This window comes from Rana temporaria, chromosome 4, assembly GCF_905171775.1.
Source record: "Rana temporaria chromosome 4, aRanTem1.1, whole genome shotgun sequence".
NCBI lineage: Eukaryota > Metazoa > Chordata > Amphibia > Anura > Ranidae > Rana > Rana temporaria.
The window spans coordinates 329,723,526-329,745,517 of NC_053492.1; the positions used below are offsets into that span (position 1 = coordinate 329,723,526).

Below are 21,992 nucleotides of genomic sequence, written 5' to 3' on the forward strand. Positions count from 1 at the left end.
CAGGTCGCCTAATCTGACGAAACACCTCCCAGCCTCCGCTCTGTGTTTGGCACGCGTTCCACCGCCGTGGTGTAAGAAACCGGAAGTCGATGACTGGTAATGACGTGACCGGGATGCGCCTCGACGTACGTTTCGTTTTACAACGTCATTAGGAAGCGTCCCAATCACTAGTCAGATTATGGAAAATACCTTCAAAGTGGGATGTTATTGGCGGAGCAAAGCTATCTCCACCCCTCACATCTCTCAATGTAAAAAGGTACAACCCTTGACCCCACCCCTGACACCGCCTCAAAACAAAATACATGAGGACAGCTCACCACTCTACCAAGTCTTCGGCATGTTGCGGTTCAACACGGCCAGCTGCCGAAAAAAAGGACAAATGTGTCCCACGGACAATTTGCTGATGAGGATGCACCTTGTCCACGACCAGCACTGTTGCCTCTAGACGCAGAGCCTGCTTGCCCTCTTTTATCGGCTCATGACTGTCTGCCTCTCCTTGTTGTCCTTCCAGACATACTAATGGCATGCAAAGAGATGCAGCTGCACAAAGCTGGGATGTATATATATATACTGATTATACTACAGCTAGCTGAATCAACTGCCTGCCTGTAGTATTATTAGTAAGAGAACACCAGCAATTGTCTTCAGTTAGCTTTAGTTGCACACTGTGCAAAGACACAATACACTAACTGACAATACTTGCTGATCCCTGCCTGTGGCATTAGTATGAGAACACCAGCAATTGTAGTCAGGTATAGAGTTGAGTGGACACCTGGATGTTCGGGTTCGACGGGTTTGGCCGAACTTCGGAAAAAAGTCTGGGATCGGGACCCGAACTTGAGCCCGAACCCGAACCCCATTGAAGTCAATGGGGACCCGAACTTCTGATTACTAAAATGTCTCTAAAAAAGTAATGGTGAGGGCTAGAGGGCTGCAAATGTTGGTAAGAGCATGGCAAGTACTCTGCAAACAAATGTGGATAGAGAAATAACTTAAAATAACATAAAATACATAAAAATAAAATAAAAATAATCTTGACCTAGGAGGACGAGGTCCATATGGAGTATAGGAGGTTGAGGCGGCGGTGGATGTGGCGGTGTAAGTGGAAGCGGCGGTGGGGAAGGACGAGGTAGCCAACACAGCAGGTTTTTGTTTTTAATTTATTTATTTTTTAAATTAGGGTACACCCCAAAAGAGGGCGAAAGATCAGAAATATAGAATGGCTGGGTAAGGCCGGTATACGTGTCTATTCTGCACAAGGTACGGACAAGTCCTGTGGGATCCATGTACGTGAGCTTGTCCACATTGGCTCTGGACAGGCGGCTGCGCTTGTCTGTGATAACGCCCACTGCCGTGCTAAATACACGTTCAGATAATACACTGGCTGCAGGGCAGGCCAGCACCTCCAAGGCGTAAAGGGCAAGCTCAGGCCATGTGCCCAATTTGTAGACCCAGAAGTTTAAGGGGGCAGACCCGTCATTCAGTACGTGTAGGCGTGTGCACACATACTGCTCCACCATGTTGGTGAATTGCTGCCTCCTGCTAAAACGTTCCATATCAGCTGGTGGTGCTGGTTGTTGTGGCGTGCTGACAAAGCTTTTCCACATTTCGGCCATGCTAACCCTGCCTTCTGAGGTGCTGGCGGTTCCCCGGCTGTGTTGGTGACCTCTTCCTCCTCCTCTGCCTTTGCCTTGTGCTTCCACTGTGCCCCTGCTGTCAGGTGGGAATTCCACCAGCAGCACGTCTACCAGCGTGCGCTTGTACTCGCGCATTTTGCGATCACGCTCCAGTGAGGGAATTAAGGACGGTACATTGTCCTTGTAACGGGGATCCAGCAGCGTGGCCACCCAGTAATCAGCACCTGTTAAAATGTGGGCAACACGGCGGTCGTTGCGGAGACACTGCAGCATGTAATCGCTCATGTGTGCCAGGCTGCCCAGAGGCAACAAAAAGCTATCCTCTGTGGGAGGTGTATCGTCTGTGTCCTCTGTATCCCCCCAGCCACGCACCAGTGATGGCCATGAGCTGGTCTGGGTGCCACCCTGCTGTGAACATGGTTCCTCCTCCTCCATCTCCTCCTTCTCATCCTCCACCTTGTCATCCTCCAGAACTGTGCCCTTGCTGGACAATTGTGTACCTGGCGTTTGTTGGTGCAGGAACCCACCCTTGGAGCCACTTGTGAATGACTGCCCTGAAAGCCTTGGAAATGATCCCAATTCCTCCTCCTCCTCCTGTGCCACATCCTCTTCCATCATCGCCCAAAGTGTTTTTTCAAGGAGGCATAGAACTGGGATAGTAATGCTGAGAACGGCATCATCGGCACTGGCCATGTTGGTGGAGTACTCGAAACAGCGCAACAAAGCACACAGGTCTCGCATGGAGGCCCAGTTATTGGTGGTGAAGTGGTTCTGTTCTGCAGAGCGACTCACACGTGTGTGCTGCAGCTGAAACTCCACTATCGCCTGCTGCTGCTCGCACAGTCTGACCAGCATGTGCAAGGTGGAGTTCCACCTTGTGGGCACGTCACATATGAGGCGGTGAGCGGAAAGGCCGAAGTTACGCTGCAGCACTGACAGGCGAGCAACAGCAGGGTGAGAACGCCGAAAGTGCGCACAGATGGCCCGCACTTTCTGCAGCAGCTGTGGCATATCGGGGTAAGTTTTAAGGAACCTCTGCACCACCAAATTCAGCACATGCGCCAGGCAAGGGATGTGCATCAAACCGGCTAGGCCCAGAGCTGCTACGAGATTTCGCCCATTATCGCACACCAACAGGCCCGGTTTGAGGCTTACTGCCGCCAACCACTCATCGGTCTGTTGTTCCATGTCCCTCCACAACTCCTGCGCGGTGTGGGTTTTTTCCCCCCAAACAGGCAAGTTTTAAAACTGCCTGCTGTCGTTTACCCATGGCTGTGCTGAAGTTGGTGGTGAATGTGTTACGCTGACCGGATGAGGAGGCGGTAGAGGATGAGGTAGCGGAGTAGGAGAAGTTAGCAACAGTAGGCAAACTTAAGCGCCCTGCAATCCTCGGTGGTGGAAGGACATGCGCCAAACTGCTATCCGCCTCAGGCCCAGCCGCCACTGCATTTAACCAGTGTGCTGTTAGAGAGATATAACGTCCCTGACCGTGCTTACTGGTCCACGTATCCGTAGTTAGGTGGACCTTGCCACAGATGGCGTTGCGCAGTGCACACCTGATTTTGTCCCCCACTTGGTTGTACAGGGAAGGGATGGCTCGCCTGGAAAAGTAGTGGCGGCTGGGCACAACGTACTGTGGGACAGCCAATGCCATCAGGCTATTAAAACTCTTCGTCTCCACCAGACGGAATGACAGCATTTCAAAGGCCAGGAATTTTGAAATGCTGGCATTCAGGGCCAGGGATTGCGGGTGGGTAGGGTGGTACTTCCTCTTCCGCTCCAGTGTTTGGGAGGTAGAGAGCTGAACGCTTCCATGGGACATTGTGGAGATGTTTGGTGACACAGGTGGTAGTGTTGCTTGCCGATCCTCTGATTGCGGGGTGGCAGGTGCCACTGTCACTACAGAGGTGGATGAAGAGGCCGAGACTGAAGCAGAAGAGGAAGCAGGAGGAGCCAGAGACCTTTCTTGGTTTTTGAGGTCTATTCCACTGCAGCTCGTGCTTTGCATTTACATAGATTCCTGGTCATGCAGGTTGTGCTTAGGTTGAGAACTTTTATGCCTGGCTTCAGGCTCTGATTGCACAGCGTGCAAACCACTCGTGCCTTGTCATCAGCACATTGTGTGAAGAACTGCCACGCTAGGGAACTCCTTGGACCTGGCTTTGGTTTGCTCGGTCCCTTGCTGCATTGGGCAGTACTGTCTAGGGGACGGACGCTCCGCATTTGCACCCTGCTCCCTCTTCTGCTGTGCTGGTGGCTCTGTGCGACCACCGCCTCTTCCTCCGAACTACACAGGTCACCTGCATGACGTTGATTCCATCATCTTCCACCCAGTCTTCACCCCTGCCCTCCTTGTTGGTCTGCACAATTGCAAAAGCAGCAGCAGTTGGCAACTGTGTGTCTTCATCATCCCAGACATGCTGTGATGGTCCCCCCATGTACTCATCTTGAAACATAAGTGGTTGGGCATCGGTGCGCTCAATTTCTTCCACTTCTGGGGCAGGGCTAGGTGGATGGCCCTGGGAAAACATGCTAACAGAGTCATCAAAAAGCAGAAGAGACTGCTGCATGATTTGGGGCTCAGACTACTTGGCTGATTTGAAAGGGGGTGAGGTGAAAGACTGATGGACATCAGCTGCAGGTGCCAACTCTGACCTTTCAGCACAATACTGGTTGGGAGACAATGTGAAGGAACTGGAGGCACTGTCAGAAACCCAATCTACTACCGCCTGTTCTGCTCCTGGCCTCAACATTCGTAGAGCCGGATTAGGCCCGACTAAATACCGCTGCAGGCTCTGTCGCCTACTTGCACCTGAGGAAGGTGTTTCACTTGTGCGTGTAGCTGGCACAGATCGACCACATCCTCTCCCTGCAACAGGAGCTCCACCAGCACCACCATGACCGGGGCCACGTTCCTTATTTGACGTTCTCCTCATATTTCTCAAATGTAGGATCTTGCCCTAAATGGGTGTTTTTTGAATAGCACAATAGAAAAACAGTATCTAAAGTGTGTATCTCACATGTACAGATATGGAGGAAAAACTGCAAACACTGTAGGAAACACTGCAAAATATTTTTTTTCCCCTAAAAAAAGTATCTAAAGGGTGTATCTCACACGTACAGATATGGTGGAAACGCTGCAAATTTTTAATTTTTTGTGCCCTAAATGGATGTTTTTTGAATAGCACAATAGAAGAAAAGTATCTAAAGGGTGTATCTCACGGTAACATATGCAGTGCTGGTGTAATTTGATTTCTGAAGCAGGACTGACTCCTATATATTTCTCTCCCTACAAGCAAAATCGTGAATCTTTTCCTAAAGAATCTAATGCAGAGTGACTTGCTGTGCTATGTAGATCGCTGAGTAATTTGATTTCCAAAGCAGGACAGTCTGACTCCTATCTAAATCTCTCCCTAAGAGCAGCAGCAGCCTTTCCCTACCCTATCTAAAGCAGAGTGACGAGCTGTGCTATGTGCCTCTAGCTTATATAGAGGCTGGGTCACATGTTGGGTCACAAGCTGCACTGCCCAATCACAGCTATGCCATTAGTAGGCATGGCTGTGATGGCTTCTATGTCACACGAGTAAAACAAATGGTGATTGGCTGCCCTGCAGCGCGCCATTACATTGCCGAACACCGGACCCGAACCCCAACTTACAGTAAATTGTCTGGGTTCGGGTCCGGGTACCAAAAATCCAAAAGTCCGGTACGAACCCGAACTTTACAGTTAGGGTTCGCTCAACCCTAGTCAGGTAGCTTTAGGTGCACACTGTGCAGAGGACACAGTACACCAAGTGAAAATACTTGCAGATCGCTGCCTGTGGTATTAGTATGAGAACACCAGCAATTCAGGTGCACACTGTGCAAAGGACACGCAAAATACCGGAGCTCCCTGCCTGTATTTGTATGAGAATACTGGCAATTGTATTCAGGTAAGCTTTAGGTGCACACTGTGCAAAGCACACTAAAACTGAATACTGGAGGTCCCTGCCTGTATTTGTATGAGAACACCAGCAATTGTATTCAGGTAAGCTTTAGGTACACACTGTGCAAAGGACACTACAACTGAATACTGGAGGTCACTTCCTGTATTTCAACTGATTGCAGCCTGGGAATCTGATTTGTCCGTGTTTAGGGTGTGGTCGGGGCACACTCAATGCACCCTAAACACTCCCCACTCTACAGTGATTTGTCTCCATCCTCTAGTGCATTATTCCTATTGGCAGTGCTTTTCGATTCATCACTTCTGGCTTCCTAGCTCACTGCACTAGTGTGCTGTGGACAGTAAAGCCTCGTACAAACGATCAGTCCATCCGATGAAAACGGTCTGAAGGACAGTTGACCTAGGTTAACCGATGAAGCTGACTGATGGTCCGTCGCGCCAACATAACCATCGGTTAAATAACCGATCGTGTGCGAACGTGGACACGTAAACCACGTATGACGGCACTATAAAGGGGAAGGCCAAAGCCTTTGGTGCAACCCTTGCCTCTGCTTTTGCTTATTCCGTGTTACCGCCTTTTAGTGAAAGTTTGGTTAGAGCCGATTCGCGCTTTTCAGTCTCCGTGCTTTTGCAGATCGTATTCTCGGGCTCAGTTTGTTCTTGTGGGTTCGTATTTGGCATTCAGTGCTTGCGGTCAGGTCGTTTCTGTTTTGCAGAGCCCTCCTGTCCGCTCGTACCTGACGACTGGGAGGAGCCTGCAGGACCTCAACTTCCCGACAGGCATCTCCCCTCAGGCGCTTGGGATCATCATACCGGAGACGTGTTCTGCCATCATACAAGTGATGCAGGAGGAGTATATTAAGGTAAGTTTCCTCCTTAACTTTACAATCTATTAGCCAGATTCAGAGAGACGGGCACATCTTTAGTTAGGCGTAGCGCAAATGAGATGCGCTACGCCTAACTAAAGATGTGCCCGTCTCTCCGACGTAACATTGAGAGGCAAATACTGTATTCACAAAGCACTTGCTCCCATATGTACGCCGGCGTAACGTAAATTGGCCGGCGTAAGCCCACGTAATTCAAAGTAGCAAGGCTGTGGGCATGTTGTATTATAATTAACCATGACCCCATGTGAATGCATGGCCGAACGAACGGCGCATGCTCAGAATCACGTCGCAAATACTCCCTACGATACGACGGCTCAATGCGTACGACGTGAACCTAACTTACGCCCAGCCCCATTCACATACGACTTACATAAACAACGTAAAATCCGACGGCACTTCCGACGTCCATACCCTAAACGACTTAGACCAGCTTTTTGGTGGTTTAAATTTACGCTGGAAAAACGCCTTACGTAAACGACGTAGATTACAGCGACGGGCACAAGTACGTTTGTGAATTGGCGTATCTAGCTCATTTACATATTTGACACGTAAATCAACAAAAGCGCCCCTTGCGGCCAGTGTAAATATGCACCCAAGATACGACGGCGTAGAAGACTTACGTTGGTCGTATCTTGGCAAAATTCAGGCGTATCTCATTTTAAGAATGAGCGCATAGATACGACGGCGCACATTCTGACTTAAGACAGCGTATCTACTGATACGTCGGCGTAAGTCTCTCTGAATCTGCCTACAGTGGGGATCGAAAGTTTGGGCACCCCAGGTAAAAATTTGTATCAATGTGCATAACAAAGCCAAGGAAAGATGGAAACATCTCCAAAAGGCATCAAATTACAGATTAGACATTCTTATAATATGTCAAAAAAAGTCAGATTTAATTTCCATCATTTACATTTTCAAAATTACAGAAAACAAAAAAATGGTGTCTGCAAAAGTTTGGGCACCCTTCAGAATTTATAACATGCACTTCCCCCTTTGCAAAGCTGAGACCTGCCAGTGTCATGGATTGTTCTCAATCATCGTCTGGGAAGACCAGGTGATGTCAATCTCAAAGGTTTTAAATGCCCAGACTCATCTGACCTTGCTCCAACAATCAGCACCATGGGTTCTTCTAAGCAGTTGTCTAGAAAACTGAAACTGAAAATAGTTGACACTCACAAAGCTGGAGAAGGCTATAAGAAAATAGCAAAGCGTTTTCAGATGTCAATATCCTCTGTTCGGAATGTAATTAAGAAATGGCAGTCATCAGGAACAGTGGAAGTTAAAGCAAGATCTGGAAGACCAAGAAAAATATCAGACATAACAGCTCGCAGGATTGTGAGAAAAGCAATTCAAAACCCACGTTTGACTGCACGATCCCTCCAGAAAGATCTGGTAGACACTGGAGTTGTGGTACATTATTCCACTATAAAGAGATACTTGTACAAATATGGTCTTCATGGAAGAGTCATCAGAAGAAAACCTCTTCTACGTCCTCACCACAAAAATCAGCATTTGAACTTTGCAAATGAACATATAGACAAGCCTGATGCATTTTGGAAACAAGTTCTGTGGACCGAGGAGGTCAAAATAAAACTTTTTGGCCGTAATGAGCAAAGGTACGTTTGGAGAAGAAAGGGCACAGAATTTAATGAAAAGAACCTCTGTCCAACTGTTAAGCATGGGGGTGGATCAATCATGCTTTGTGGTTGTATTGCAGCCAGTGGCACAGGGAACATTTCACGAGTAGAAGGAAAAATGGATTCAATAAAATTTCAGCAAATTTTGGATGGTAACTTGATGCCATCTGTGAAAAAGCTGAAGTTAAAGAGAGGATGGCTTCTACAAATGGATAATGATCCTAAACACACCTCAAAATCCATGGGGGATTACATCAAGAGGCGTAAACTGAAGGTATTGCCATGGCCTTCACAATCTCCTGACCTCAAGATAATTGAAAATCTATGGATAGACCTTAAAAGAGCAGTGCGTGACAGACAGCCCAGAAATCTCAAAGAACTGGAAGACTTTTGTAAGGAAGAATCGGCAAAGATACCTCAAACAAGAATTGAAAGACTCTTGGCTGGCTACAAAAAGCGTTTACAAGCTGTGATACTTGCCAAAGGGGGCGGAACAAGATATTAACTCTGCAGGGTGCCCAAACTTTTGCAGACGCCATTTTTTTGTTTTCTGTAATTATGAAAGTGTAAATGATGGAAATAAAATCTAACTTTTTTGACATATTATAAGAATGTCTAATCTGTAATTTGATGCCTTTTGGAGATTTTTTCATCTTTCCTTGGCTTCGTTATGCACATTTATACAAATTTTGACTTGGGGTGCCCAAACTTTCGATCCACACTGTATATGTCTTTAATGTATGCTAATGTATTTTATTTCTTGCATTATTCCCTAATTACCATGATTGTAATATGCTGTGAATGTCCCCTTTGTCCACATGCATGTTGTAAGCTCTAAATGGTCCTTTTTTGGCCTACATGCATCTTTCCCTTCACTAACCTGTCCAGCATGATATCCTAGGCCCAAACACACCTAGCCTAGTCTGTTTCCAACCTGATTTTTGTCTGCTCCATTGTAGTTCTGTCCCCCCCCCCCCCCCTTAAAATGTGTTCCAATGTATTTTTGATCATTCTATTTAGGCAGAGTGCTACAGCTTTTTTTTTGGTGGGCATACATTCAGCTAGAACCCCCCCCCCCCTAAAAAGGTTTAGTGGCCCATCAGAGGGGTGAGGAGTCTGATAAGTGGGCTTTTTTTGGCCATGAAATACTCATTCCAATAATAAATGTTATACTGATGTTGGACAAGGATGTGCTTTGTATTGTGATTGAAATGTTTATGTGCCAAAGTACACATTTTTTTTTTTGGTTTGACCCCACAGTTTCCCTCCACGCCACAGAAATAGCAGACTGTGGCTTCCCAATTTGCCCAGCAGTGGGACTTCCCGAACTGCGGAGGGACAATAGACGGGAAACACGTCCGCATAGTGCCGCCACCCCGTTCGGGGTCATACTATTTCAACTACAAAGGTTTTCATAGTATCGTGTTGATGGCGGTTGTGTCGGCACAGTACGAATTTTTGTATGTGGACATGGGGAAGAACGGCTGGCTGTCTGATGGGGTAGTGTTTGTGCAGACAGAGTTTGCCAAGCGTCTACAGACTGGTGGTCTTGCATTGCCACGGGATGAAGACAATTTGGATGGACTCCCGTTTGTTTTTCTCGCGGATGAAGCTTTTGGGCTTGGACCTCACCTTATGCGGCCGTTTCCCCAGAGAGCCCTAAACCAGGAGAGGAGGGTTTTCAATTTTCGACTTGCCAGAGCCCGGAGAGTAGTCGAGAATGCCTTTGGGATACTGGCCAGCCGGTTCCGCCTGTTTCAGACAGCCATACACATGGCGGAATATAAACTGAACACTATTGTTTTTGCCTGTTGCATTTTGCACATTTTTTTACGCAGGCACTCACAGACATACCTAACCAACAATGGGCCTGAGGCAGGACTACCGGCAGATTCCTTTGTTGGCCTGGACACTGGTCGAACTGGCTTGGCCCACCAATCAGCTCGTGAGGCACGCAAAAAATATGTTGAGTACTTTGTGGGTAGGGGGGCCATTGCTATGCCAGACCATATTTCTTTCTAATTCGGCCCAAAAAAGAAATAAATAATTTGACCATTGGAATTATACAGTTGTTTGTCATTCTTGCCTGGAGTTCTTTTATCTGTCTCCCTGGTTCTCCAACTAGTGAACTTGTAGTGCCAAATGTATTTTTCTGTTTTAGTAAATAACCACAACTTTTTCAAATGTCCAAACTGGTATTGAGCATAGAAAGAAGAAGCCACACAAATGTTTTTTTGGTTTGGGGTTTTATTCTGTCCACAACAAATATATATATATTTTTTGTACGAAAACCAGGTTTTTTTCATACACACAAATATCTACAAACAATGGAACTTACAAGGTTCAACCTTATTAGAAACACATGTGATGGGGTGATGTCACCCCAGAACAAGCCAAAATTTGAACATGCACACATTTTGAGCGGCAAAATGGGGATTTCTATCCTGATCCCATGCCAATTGTCAACATGTGCTATCTGCCATCATGGGTGATCAATGGATGTGTTTTGGGGGTGCAAACCCTTCCTCTATCCTACTTGAGTAGCGAGGAAGGGGTTGCACCCACAAAGCACAGACAATCGATATCCTGTGATGGCAGATAGCACATGTTGACACACTGTGTGCATCTTCAAATTTTGGCTTGTGGATTATCCAATGCAAATTGGTGTGCAAATCATAACATCTAAAATTGTTTGGGGGGGGGGGGGTTTAATCTACTATACGGCCCATCATGTCAAGGATGTTCTTAAATTTTTGCTCAATGACATTCATCCTATTCCTCATAATGTCCATTTCAGTACTGCATTCCATTATTTCTTGGATCATGATTTGGGCACTAGCACTGGAGAGAGAAAGGTGTACTAGCAGATGCTGTGATACCACCATGTTCATCCCCTAAAAAAATACAAAAGGGTTTATTACAAATGTGCAGACCTACCTACATCTCTTTATCCCTGTGAAGATGGGGTGACACTGACCTGTTGTGCTGATAATCTCCACCTCCCCATCTTCCACACCTCCTTCTTCCACCTCTACTTCTTCCACCTCTTTTTCTTCCACCTCTCTTTCTTCCACACCTCCTTCTTCCACATGCACCTCCTCCACATGCTGAGGTTGGTGGGGTTTTTCCTGTCTGTGCCTCCTTGTCTCCTCCGAATGGTGTCCTCTTCTTTCCCCTAATAAAATGAAACAAAAGGTATACTCAGCACACAGATATTGGAGGGCAGAAATAGAAAACATTGCTTGGAAGTGGGGTACAATTGTCTGTTTGGGATCATTCCTAAAAACATCACTTTTGTTTTTCTGAGTCGCCCCAAGCTGGAATACTGACGCTTTTTGGCAAAGTGACACACATGGAGGCACCCCAAAAGTATCATTTGTGGGAGACCCTAATAAAAAGGTTAGTTTTGGGAGGGACACAGGTGCTCATGAGTCCAGATGTGGAAACAGCTGCTTATTATCACTGTGTGAATGAATCCGGTTTGCCTGTCACATTCTAGTAAGGTTGAACTAACACATCATCTTGCCAACAATGTTTATAAACGTTGTTTTACGCCAAATAGGCATGACCACGTGTGGTTTTCCAGTATCTGCGGAAAACATTGGATTTTGACGTAACGATGATTACTACGAATGGAAAATACTATACTTTGTCAACTTATAACCTGAAAGTAGCCATGTTCAAGAGTACAACCAGGCCAAACAAGCACATGGAGAAAAACATGTCAAAAAACAAAAAAAAATTGCAACAAACACATGAAAAATACCTACTTTTGTCAATAATTTTCTTGATCTTCCTATATTGCTCTGGCTCCCGCAATTTCAAGTCAGACCACCTTTTACGGAGCTGCTCCTTGGACCTCCTGACCCCAAAATTCTCATGAAGTCTCCTCGCCACTTTGTCCATTATTTGGGCCTTCCTCCGATTAGGGGTGTGGTATGGGCCATGATCGCCATCATAATCTTTCCTCCGCAGTATCTCCACCATCTCTTCAAGTGACATATTTGTCGCTTTGTAGCGTCTGGGCCTGGATCGTGACGTTCCCGCCTCCGGGCTTTCCTCGTTGGGACGGGGGATACCACGCCCCCATGCAATTTTGCTCTCCATCTGCTCTGAGACATCTCCAATGTATATATGTGAGACTGCAAAACATCTTTATTTTACTGTGTATCAGATCAGGCAATGATTGTGATTGTTGGACAGAGGTAATTAAGCAGTGTATCATCTCATCAATGCTGAGGGACATGATTTCTACACATGAATGGTGCCTTGATGTATGCTCTCATTACTTTTGCATATTTTTATGGCACTTATTTATTTTAATGTAAACACAGGGGGCTAGATTCGGGTACCTGCGCGCATAGTTACGGCGGCGCAGCGTATTGTATTTACGCTACGCCGCCGCAACTTACAGGAGCAAGTGCAGTATTCACAAAGCACTTGCTCCGTAAGTTGCGGCGGTGTAGCGTAAATGGGGTCGGCGTAAGCCCGCGTAATTCAAATGTGGAAGGGGGGCGTATTTTATGCTAATGCATGATGACCTGACGTGATTGACGTGTTTTACGAACGGCGCATGCGCCGTCCGTGTACATATCCCAGTGTGCATTGCTCCCAAGTACGCCGCAACGACGTATTGGTTTCGACGTGAGCGTAAATTACGTCCAGCCCTATTCGCAAACGACTTACGCAAACAACGTAAAAAATTCAAATTTCGAAGCGGGAACGACGTCCATACTTAACATTGGCTGCGCCACCTAATAGCAGGAGCAACGTTACGCCGAAAAAGCCTTACGCAAACGACGTAAAAAACTACCGCCGGGCGCATGTACGTTCGTGAATCGACGTAACTAGGTAATTTGCATATTCTACGCCAAAAAGAACGGAAGCGCCCCTAGCGGCCAACGTAATATTGCACACAATTATACGCCGCCGCATTCAAGTTAGGTCGGCGGAGGAAGCCTATTTTTTAGACGTATCTGCCTTGGAGAATCGGCGTAACGATACGCCGACGCAGATTTGAAATTACGGCGGCGTATCTGGAGATACACCGCCGTAAATGCTTGCTGAATCTAGCCCAGGGTCTGCAGTTAATTCATCATTACACAACAGTGGGGCAGAGCTGGGCAGCATTTTAGTGGCAGCAGTAGACACTGGGCCGGATTCAGAAAGAGATACGACGGCGTATCTCCTGATACGCCGTTGTATCTCTGAGTTTGGACGGTCGTATCTATGCGACTGATTCAGAGAATCAGTTACGCATAGATAGCCCTAAGATCTGCCAGGTGTAAGTGTCTTACACCGTCGGATCTTAGGGTGCAATTCCAGGCTGGCCGCTAGGCGGCACTTCCGTATTTTTACGCGACGAATATGCAAATGAGGATTTACGCTGATTCCGAAACGAATGACTGCCCGGCGCTTTTTTTACGGCGTTTGTGTTTGGCTTTTTCCGGCGTATAGTTACCCCTGCTATATGAGGGGTAGCTAATGTTAAGTATGGCCGTCGTTCCCGCACCGAGTTTTGAAATGTTACGTCGTTTGCGTGAGTCGTTCGCGAATACGGCTGGACGTAATTTACGTTCACGTCGAAACCAATGACGTCCTTGCGACGTCATTTAGCGCAATGCACACTGGGATATTTTACGAACAGCGCATGCGCCGTTCAAACAAAACGTAAAAAACACGGGGTCAACAAAAATTTTAATAAAACACGCCCCCTACATCCCCATTTGAATTACGCGCCCTTACGCCGCAACAGATACGTTACGCCGCCGTAACTAAGGGCGCAAGTTATTTCTGAATAAAGAACTTGCGCCCAAAGTTAGAGAGGCGCAACGTATCTCAGATACGTTACGCCGGGCGGGCAGATACGCCGATGTATCTGAATCCAGCCCACTGTATTTAAAGGTCAAAAGATTGTGCTAGGATTCTGTCAATGTAAAAGCTGAGCCTAGTGTTTTTATGTTTTTGGTTTTCTCTTCTAGAAATATATTTAAAAGATGGATAAATTAAATCTAGCAGACAACTTGATGAGATTCATAGACCCATATAGGGAGCTTGAGTGCCTATGGGACGTCAGAAACCCAAATTATCCCAATAAAAACATCCGAAGGGCAAGAATTGCCCAATTTGCCACTTATATGCGGACCTGGATACCAGAGGTCACTTCCATCATGATCAGCACCAAAATCAATAACATCAGGAATGCTTACAGGAAGCGTTTGAATACAATCCGTGATGCTCAGAGGTCAGGAGCAGCAGCAGGTGAAGGAAAGGAGCCCAAAATGTGGTACTTTAAACACCTCAGTTTTTTGAAGGATCAGGTCGAGGCCTGGGAATCACTATCCAGTATTCCTTCCACCCTTCCTTCCAGCGTTCCCTCCAGTGTTCCTTCCAATGTTCCCCCCACCCCTGCAGAGTGTGCCGAGGAGCTGGCTGAGATTGAGGAGCCAGATCTGCTCATCTTCAGTCAGGTATAGTAGTTTACAACATATTTCTTGGCCGCAAATTATTGTTGGTTTAATGAGATGAATTTTGAACCAAAATGAAAGCTTGGAAACACAAACAAAAGTCGTGGGCAGAAATAATTGTGTCAGGGATGCCAACTGCAGGGGTCAGAATGAGAGTCTGTTCAATTTTGCAGAAAAATAAAAACAGTCAAGAGCTTGAAAATGTGTGTGATTGATTAAGCCAAAAATAAAACCATGTCCCTTTTTTCTACACAGGAAGAGAACAGCCAGGAGGAGGATGAGGCTCCAGAATGTGTCAGCCAGGAGGAGGCTGGGCCGAGTGGCAGTCAGCAGGTGCCCAGGCCCAGCACTGTATCACAGGTGCCTCCCCTCCAGATGCGCCCCCCCCAGAAAAAACAGGCGGATGACCCAGCTGGAGGAGGAGTCACTGCAGGTCATTCGGGAGGCAGCTTCCATCATAAGGGCCCCCCTTAACCCTGCTGAGAGCTTCGCCTCATATATATGAAGTGAACTCCAGCAAATGGACCAGCAACAACGGGGCCTGGCCCAGCACATGATTGTTGATGTGATACAGAGGGGAAGAAGGGGCCTGCTGACTGGCACCACACCATTCAGTGACCCGGCCCAGTCTCCTCCTCCTCCTGCTGGCACATTTTCCCCACCTGCAAGGGGCCGTGGAAGGAGCCGTGGAAGGAACGCTGCAGGGAAGCCTGGAAGGAAGGCTGGAAAGAAGACCAGAACGTTATTCCCTGGTTTCAAGCTGATTTGGCAGAAAACTGAGGTTGTTGTAGTACCACAGCTCGGGGTCATGTATGACATCTGCTGCTGCTTCTGATTTCTGGGATTAGGGGAGCACATTGGGGCCCAAATTAGAGGGACTCCTGATGTTATTGATTTTGTTGTTGATCATGGTGGAATGTGCCTTTGGTGTCCAAAGTCTGCATATATTTGGCTGATTGGGCAATTGTTGCCCTTCATGTTGCTTTTTTTTATGATGAAAAAATGGTGATTTAATTTAAGTTAAATACTTGTCTATTGTGTTTTTCTGGTGAATAGCCATCAAACATTTCCGAAATACAATGTGTAATTAACAAAGGACACAACCTCCTTGAGGGGGGGGGGGGGGAACATTGTTGTGATAACGTGAGGGAAAAAAAATGAAAGTTCTAAAAAAAAAAATATATATATATATACTGTATATGTGTGTGAAACCGCCAGCCTCTGCCCTCTACATAGAGGACAGATAAGACTATGAGAGTAAGGGATCGGGGAACAAGTGCACTGTGTCTCTATAGAGAGGTGAGACAATGAAGCCAGCGTTGTGTGGGCAGCTTGATGGGCACAGTGGCTGCGTTTGATGGGCACAGTTGCGGCAATTGATGGGCAAGTAGCTGAATTTGATGGCACAGTAGTTGCATTTGATGGGCACAGTGGCTGCAAGTGATGTTTTTTTTCAGTTTGTTTGCGCACCCCCCCCTCCCCCCAAAAAAATTGAGCACCAGCCGCCACTGCACTACATGCGTTTACCCCTGTAGGGTTATAAGGATCTGGTGAGTGTGGAACTGAAGGGGAGAATGAATGTCACTTCATCCTCTGCCCAGGATCTGTGATTAAGTACACGCACAAGTCACTTTGGATACCTCCACAAGTCACCTGGTCATTTCTGAAATTTACAATAAAGATTGGATTTAATTATAAATGTATTTACATATATGAGAAACTTTTTCTTCTGATGGAATCAGTTGAGGAATTTCTCTGATGGATTTATTTGATGAACTTTCCTGATTTTGTTTTTTGATACACATACACTCCTACTTTTTAATTTTTTTTATATTTTATTATGTTTATTAATTATTTACACGTGGTTTGGTTTGGAATATATATATATATATATATACCTCAAGGATTAAGCACTTTAATCATTGGATTTATTAACAATTGTATTGATTGTACACAACACTCTTTGTCGTAAATATTTAATCTAGCACTTGCACCTTCACCTGAGAAGTGCGATTCACCCCTAGAGGTTTCATATTTTCATATTGTCACTCATATGTTGGATGTTCCTGACATTTCTCCTGTGCATGTTATTTTGCTTTTCTTTATAATAAACTCTTTATGAAAAAAAAAATAGAATCATAAAGCAGCATATCCAGAGAATATCACCAGGTTCACAGTAGTAGATTAGATAGGATTTGATCACCAGTGTTTTATTAACCACTTCAATACCCAATCTCCCATCCTGGGTGGGCGTCATAAGACATGTGTAGCGGCCTGCTACTTTTTAGCTGGCACTGATTTAAATTTAGAGGGTAGTCTGAGAGTTAGTTGAAAAAAGGGGTAGAGAAAGGAAGCGCCACCTAAGTGCAGTATTAAAGAGGTTCTTTTAATGACACATTGTAAAAAACACACTTACAAGAAGGTAAGGAAAGAAGGCTCATCTGTAACATCCTGTAGTCCTGTAAGTGTGTTTTTTACAATGTGTCATTAAAAGAACCTCTTTAATACTGCACTTAGGTGGCGCTTCCTTTCTCTACCCCTTTTTTGTTTACCACAGAGTCAGCTCTCTGAGGACAGCAGCCGCCATTGAACAGCCACATCACCTGCATTTTTAACCATTGAACTGCCTGTTACTACTATTTCCAATGGACTAATCACCATACTCCTACCCATATATGTACTTTGTATCTGCGCTGACAGTTACCTCTCCTATTGTATACCTGTTCTAGCTTTAACTGAGCTGCGTTACTGTGCATTTTTATTGATTATCAGCTATTGATAAATATTGTATTATCTCCTGCTTCTATGGATCTTCTAACCTCCATTGAAGAGCACAAACATGTTACCTTGGAGGAATTTTTTGCTCTATTCCCTAATAGCTTTTTTAAAATTAACTACCCTATGTCGGGTTCCAAGGTCCCTATCCCTAATCTATGTACACATTTCCGTAAACTTGAAGACCTTATCTCATCCGCTAGCCAACAGTGGTGGGATAAGTTCTTTCTTCAATCATATGTGTCACACAAAATTTCCCCCAGAGGTCTTAGAATCCTAAAACAGTGCGCCTTCCTTGACTCAGATCTCCAGAAAGAATGGACGTATATATCTGAGTTCTGCACTGCAAAATGGATGAATATTATCACCCAACAGAGGGATAGGAAATATAAAGCTCTAAAAGATAGGATTATTACCCTTTGCAAAACCATTTGCGATAGTATTCCACACCTACCGTCCACCTGGCTTAGTATGCTCAAACGGAACACTATCCGAAATGAGGATAACATTATTGCCAACAAACTTGGCAAATTTAGAAGGGACCTATTTGACTACAACACTAACAGAGTTTTTAATTGGAAACAGACCCATCCTCCCCACTATGGCAACTATCCTGGCCCCCGCCCACTTATGTCTATTCTGCCACATGAGATTCTTCCCAGACCAAGTCAAACATCCAGACCTATGACCCCACGTCCATCTCAGGACACATTCAAGCCGTGGCTATTGCCCTGGCACACCCCTCAGTCTGCCATGAGATCAAAACCCTTTACTCCCAAACCCAAACGCACTAGGAATAGACGTAGGAAAGCCTCCATGGGACCTACTAAGGTAACATCTGCCTCCATAGAAGACCATTCCATTCAACCTTCCATGTCTTCCCAGGGAACAGATTCAATAGATACATCCAAATGTATACCAGTATCCGCTTCCACTTCAAATACAGTCATTCTAGATGGCCTACCCAGTACCCTAGTTGAACAGTTTGAATCTACTCAAGTACAACCATCTTTGGCCTGGATAGATAATCTGCCCCTAATGCAATTGCATAAACCTAAATCTCCCAGAAATATAGTTACTCCAAACAACCCTCTGATCCCACGCTTAGACAGTGATTTTTTAGGAGCTACCCCCCCACCGATCCTCACCAAAAGAAAGCACGGAGAAGAAGAGGACGGAGGGGGGGCAGAGGTATAAGTAGGAAGAATGGGGAAAATGCGAAAACTATAAAAATCTATAATCTGTCATGTACTGAACTGACTCCTTATGATATCTCTCTCCTTAGTAAGGGACTTACCTTTGCTCCCACTATGCAGCCTAATTCGTTTACACTATTTAGAGATCTCAATAAGTTTATTAGAAATCTTACGGTTCAGAGACATTTTAATATACAAGCCTCTAAAAATGTACCACCGTTGGACACAGCTAATTTGACTTCACCCACGATTGACAACAGTACCCTTGATGATACAGATCTGCCTGCACTGGCTTTATTAGAGGAACTATATGCTGATAATGCCTATGCTGATCTGGAGTGGCTTACTCAGCACTGTCCTACTTCACCCCCAGTCAGACATACTACATTGCGGGCAAAATCGACTTTTAATCCCACATACCACAAAGGCCCGTATCTGCAAACCTTTTACCAAGTTGTATATGCAGACCTTATTAAAATGTGTAAAGCTGATTCCCAACATGCCTATTCTAAATCCAATCTCTCACCATTAGAACTTAAGGCTCTCGAACATCTGACTCAGAACGAATTAATAGTCATTAAACCTGCCGATAAGGGGGGCAGCATAGTGATTCAGGATAGAACTGACTATGCCCGTGAATCACATAGATTATTGTCTGACACTAAGACCTATTCAGCACTTCCTAGTGACCCCACCTCTCAGTTTGCCCTTGAAGCTATGAACCTTGCTGACAGAGCTCTCAAGGACAATATTATTTCAAAATCTAAAGCCACATTTTTAATTAAGAATTTTTATAAAGTCCCCTATTTTTATCATTTACCCAAAGTCCATAAAGATCTTACCAACCCCCCTGGCCGCCCTATAGTAGCGGCCATGGATAGTGTCACTAGTGGCTTTTCTATTTATATCGATCAATTTCTCCAGCCCTTGGCACAAGATCTTCCCTCTTACATACGGGATGGTTCTCATTTGCTTGAGATGCTTAAACATTACACCTGGTAAGACAACTATTGGTGGCTTTCTCTTGATGTGTCATCTTTATACACATCAATTCCCCATGAGATAGGCTTGAGGGCCGCCGAACATTTTTTGGCCAAAGATCCCCTAATTAATTCCAGACAAATAAATTTTATACTAGAATCCCTAATGTTCTGTTTAAAACATAACTACTTTGAGTCAGATGGAACACATTATCTACAAGTCCATGGCACAGCTATGGGGGCAAACTTTGCCCCCAGCTATGCCAACCTCACAATGGGGTTTTGGGAGAGCATGTACCTTGCAGCTGACCACCCCTTTGCCGCCCAGGTGGTGTACTATGGTCGATATATTGACGACATAGTGATCATCTGGGATGGCACAGCTGATGATATCGCTGGCTTTGTGCAATATTGCAATTTAAACACTTTGGGCCTATCTTTTACCCACGTGGCCGACCCACATACCCTAGCATTCTTAGACCTTGAACTTTGCCACGAGAAAGGTACTATCTATGCAAACAACTTCAACAAACCTACAGCAGGGAACCCATTCATTCATTACAAGCGTTGTCACCATCCTAGATGGGTTAATAACATCCCCCGCAGTCAGTTCTGTCGCCTACGTAGGAATTGCACCAAAGATTCCGATTTTGAGGCCCATGGCCAATTGCTCTCCCAGAAGTTTTTAGAGAAAGGTTATCCCAACGCACTTATTAGCAATGCTTTTAACAATTATCGCAACCCAACTACAGGCCCACGAATTCCACCACCTGTTACTAAGCCTCCCACACGTTTTATTACACAGTTCCATGACAAGTACAAAAACATGGAAAAGATTTTAGCGGCACACTTCTAGTTGAGGACCCTCATTTGATAACTACCATTGAAACAAAACCCAAAGTTGCATACAGAAAATGTAGAAATATAAAGAGCAAAATCGCACCCAGTAAAAGTAAAAATAAGTTAGTCCAACCCATCTCATCACGACTAGTACTCATACCCCTTAGAGGGATGTACCAGTGTAAAAAAACACTCTGTTTGACTTGTCAATTTATACACCATGGTCAAAAAACTTTTTCCGTTAAAGGGAAAAGTTATACCCTTAAGGAATTTTATAATTGTTCTACAGAGTTTGTTGTGTACTGCCTCACCTGTCCATGCGGGCTCTTTTATGTCGGCAGGACAATTAGGGCACTTAGGGCGCGTTTCGGCGAGCACAGGCGGTTTATCGAAAAGGGCCGTGACCACCACAGTGTTCCTAAGCACTTCCTCACCCACCATGACCAATCTACAGCTGGTCTCAAGGTGTGGGTGGTTGAGTCCATCCCTGCCATCTACACTGCCGCTGAACGGTACAAACGCCTGTGTCAGCAAGAAACTTATTGGATATATTCCCTGGGCACTCTTGCCCCTGGGGGGTTGAACGAGGAGATTGAGGTTCACACATTGTTGTGAACTCAATTTTTATTTTGTGAAGATATGTCTTACCCTCCTTCCTTCCCTTATATGCTAATGTGTGTATTTTGTGTATGTAAGTGTGCATCTATCGCGCCTCTTCTACACATTTAGATGCATACCTATATGTGTACACGTGCATGCATATGTGTATGCACACCCACTATGTGTATCCCTTGCACAGCGTAGTGTATTGTTTATGTGTATATATATATAATTACCCCATGTCCCTTACCTGTACTGAGTTCCTCTGTCCGATTTGCTACCATAGTAAGTATCATAATAATTAGCTGTAATAATTACAACTACGGTTTTAGCATTTCTTCTTTTAACTAATTTTGCCTATATTTTATAATCCTTTGGTGTTACCCAATTATAGTGATATTTTGTCCGTTTTTTAGCTGATCTTAATCATGTATTAATTGGGTACGTGATCACCCATGGCTACATCACCCTGAAAGCACCTGATCTCGAAAGCTTAGCAGGGTCAGCTCTGGTTAGTACCTGGATGGGAGACCGCCTGGGAATACCAGGTGCTGTAGGCTTCTGAGCATCCTCCCCATGTGTTATAAAAATATATATATATATATATATATATATTCTTGAATAGGTCCCTTCTAATAATCCATACAAACATGTTTTTATTCTTTTTCTATTTTATCTATTTATTTTTTGCATTTTTAATATATACTTAATGTTTATATATATATATATATATATATATATATATATATATATATATATATATATATATATATATATAATGTTCATTTTACATATATTCTCTGTTGGCCCCATGTTTTATATATTGTGTATATGTATATATATATATATGTGTATATTCTCTATAGTTTTATGACATACATATGTTTAATTATCCTGGTTCTTATACACCCCAGTTTTTATATACATGTGTTTTTTTTTGTTTGTTTTTTACACGTCTTTTATAGTATTTTATCCAGCTTTTCTACTTATGCCATCATATTTATTTGTTAGTTTGCTGCTATCTTGGGCC

General features: G+C 44.8%; 1 protein-coding gene and 1 long non-coding RNA gene across 2 annotated transcripts in view; both read right to left on the bottom strand.

The window, feature by feature from the left end:
- Nucleotides 1-21,992, bottom strand: part of CAPN9 (calpain 9) — a 1,050,568-nt gene that overhangs the window by 690,777 nt on the left and 337,799 nt on the right. The window lies entirely within an intron of this gene.
- On the bottom strand, nt 10,866-11,317 carry LOC120937465. The gene is made up of 3 exons (XR_005748722.1): nt 11,179-11,317; nt 11,082-11,103; nt 10,866-10,998 (listed from the first exon to the last, which is right to left on the bottom strand). It is a non-coding gene; the product is annotated as an uncharacterized LOC120937465 (long non-coding RNA).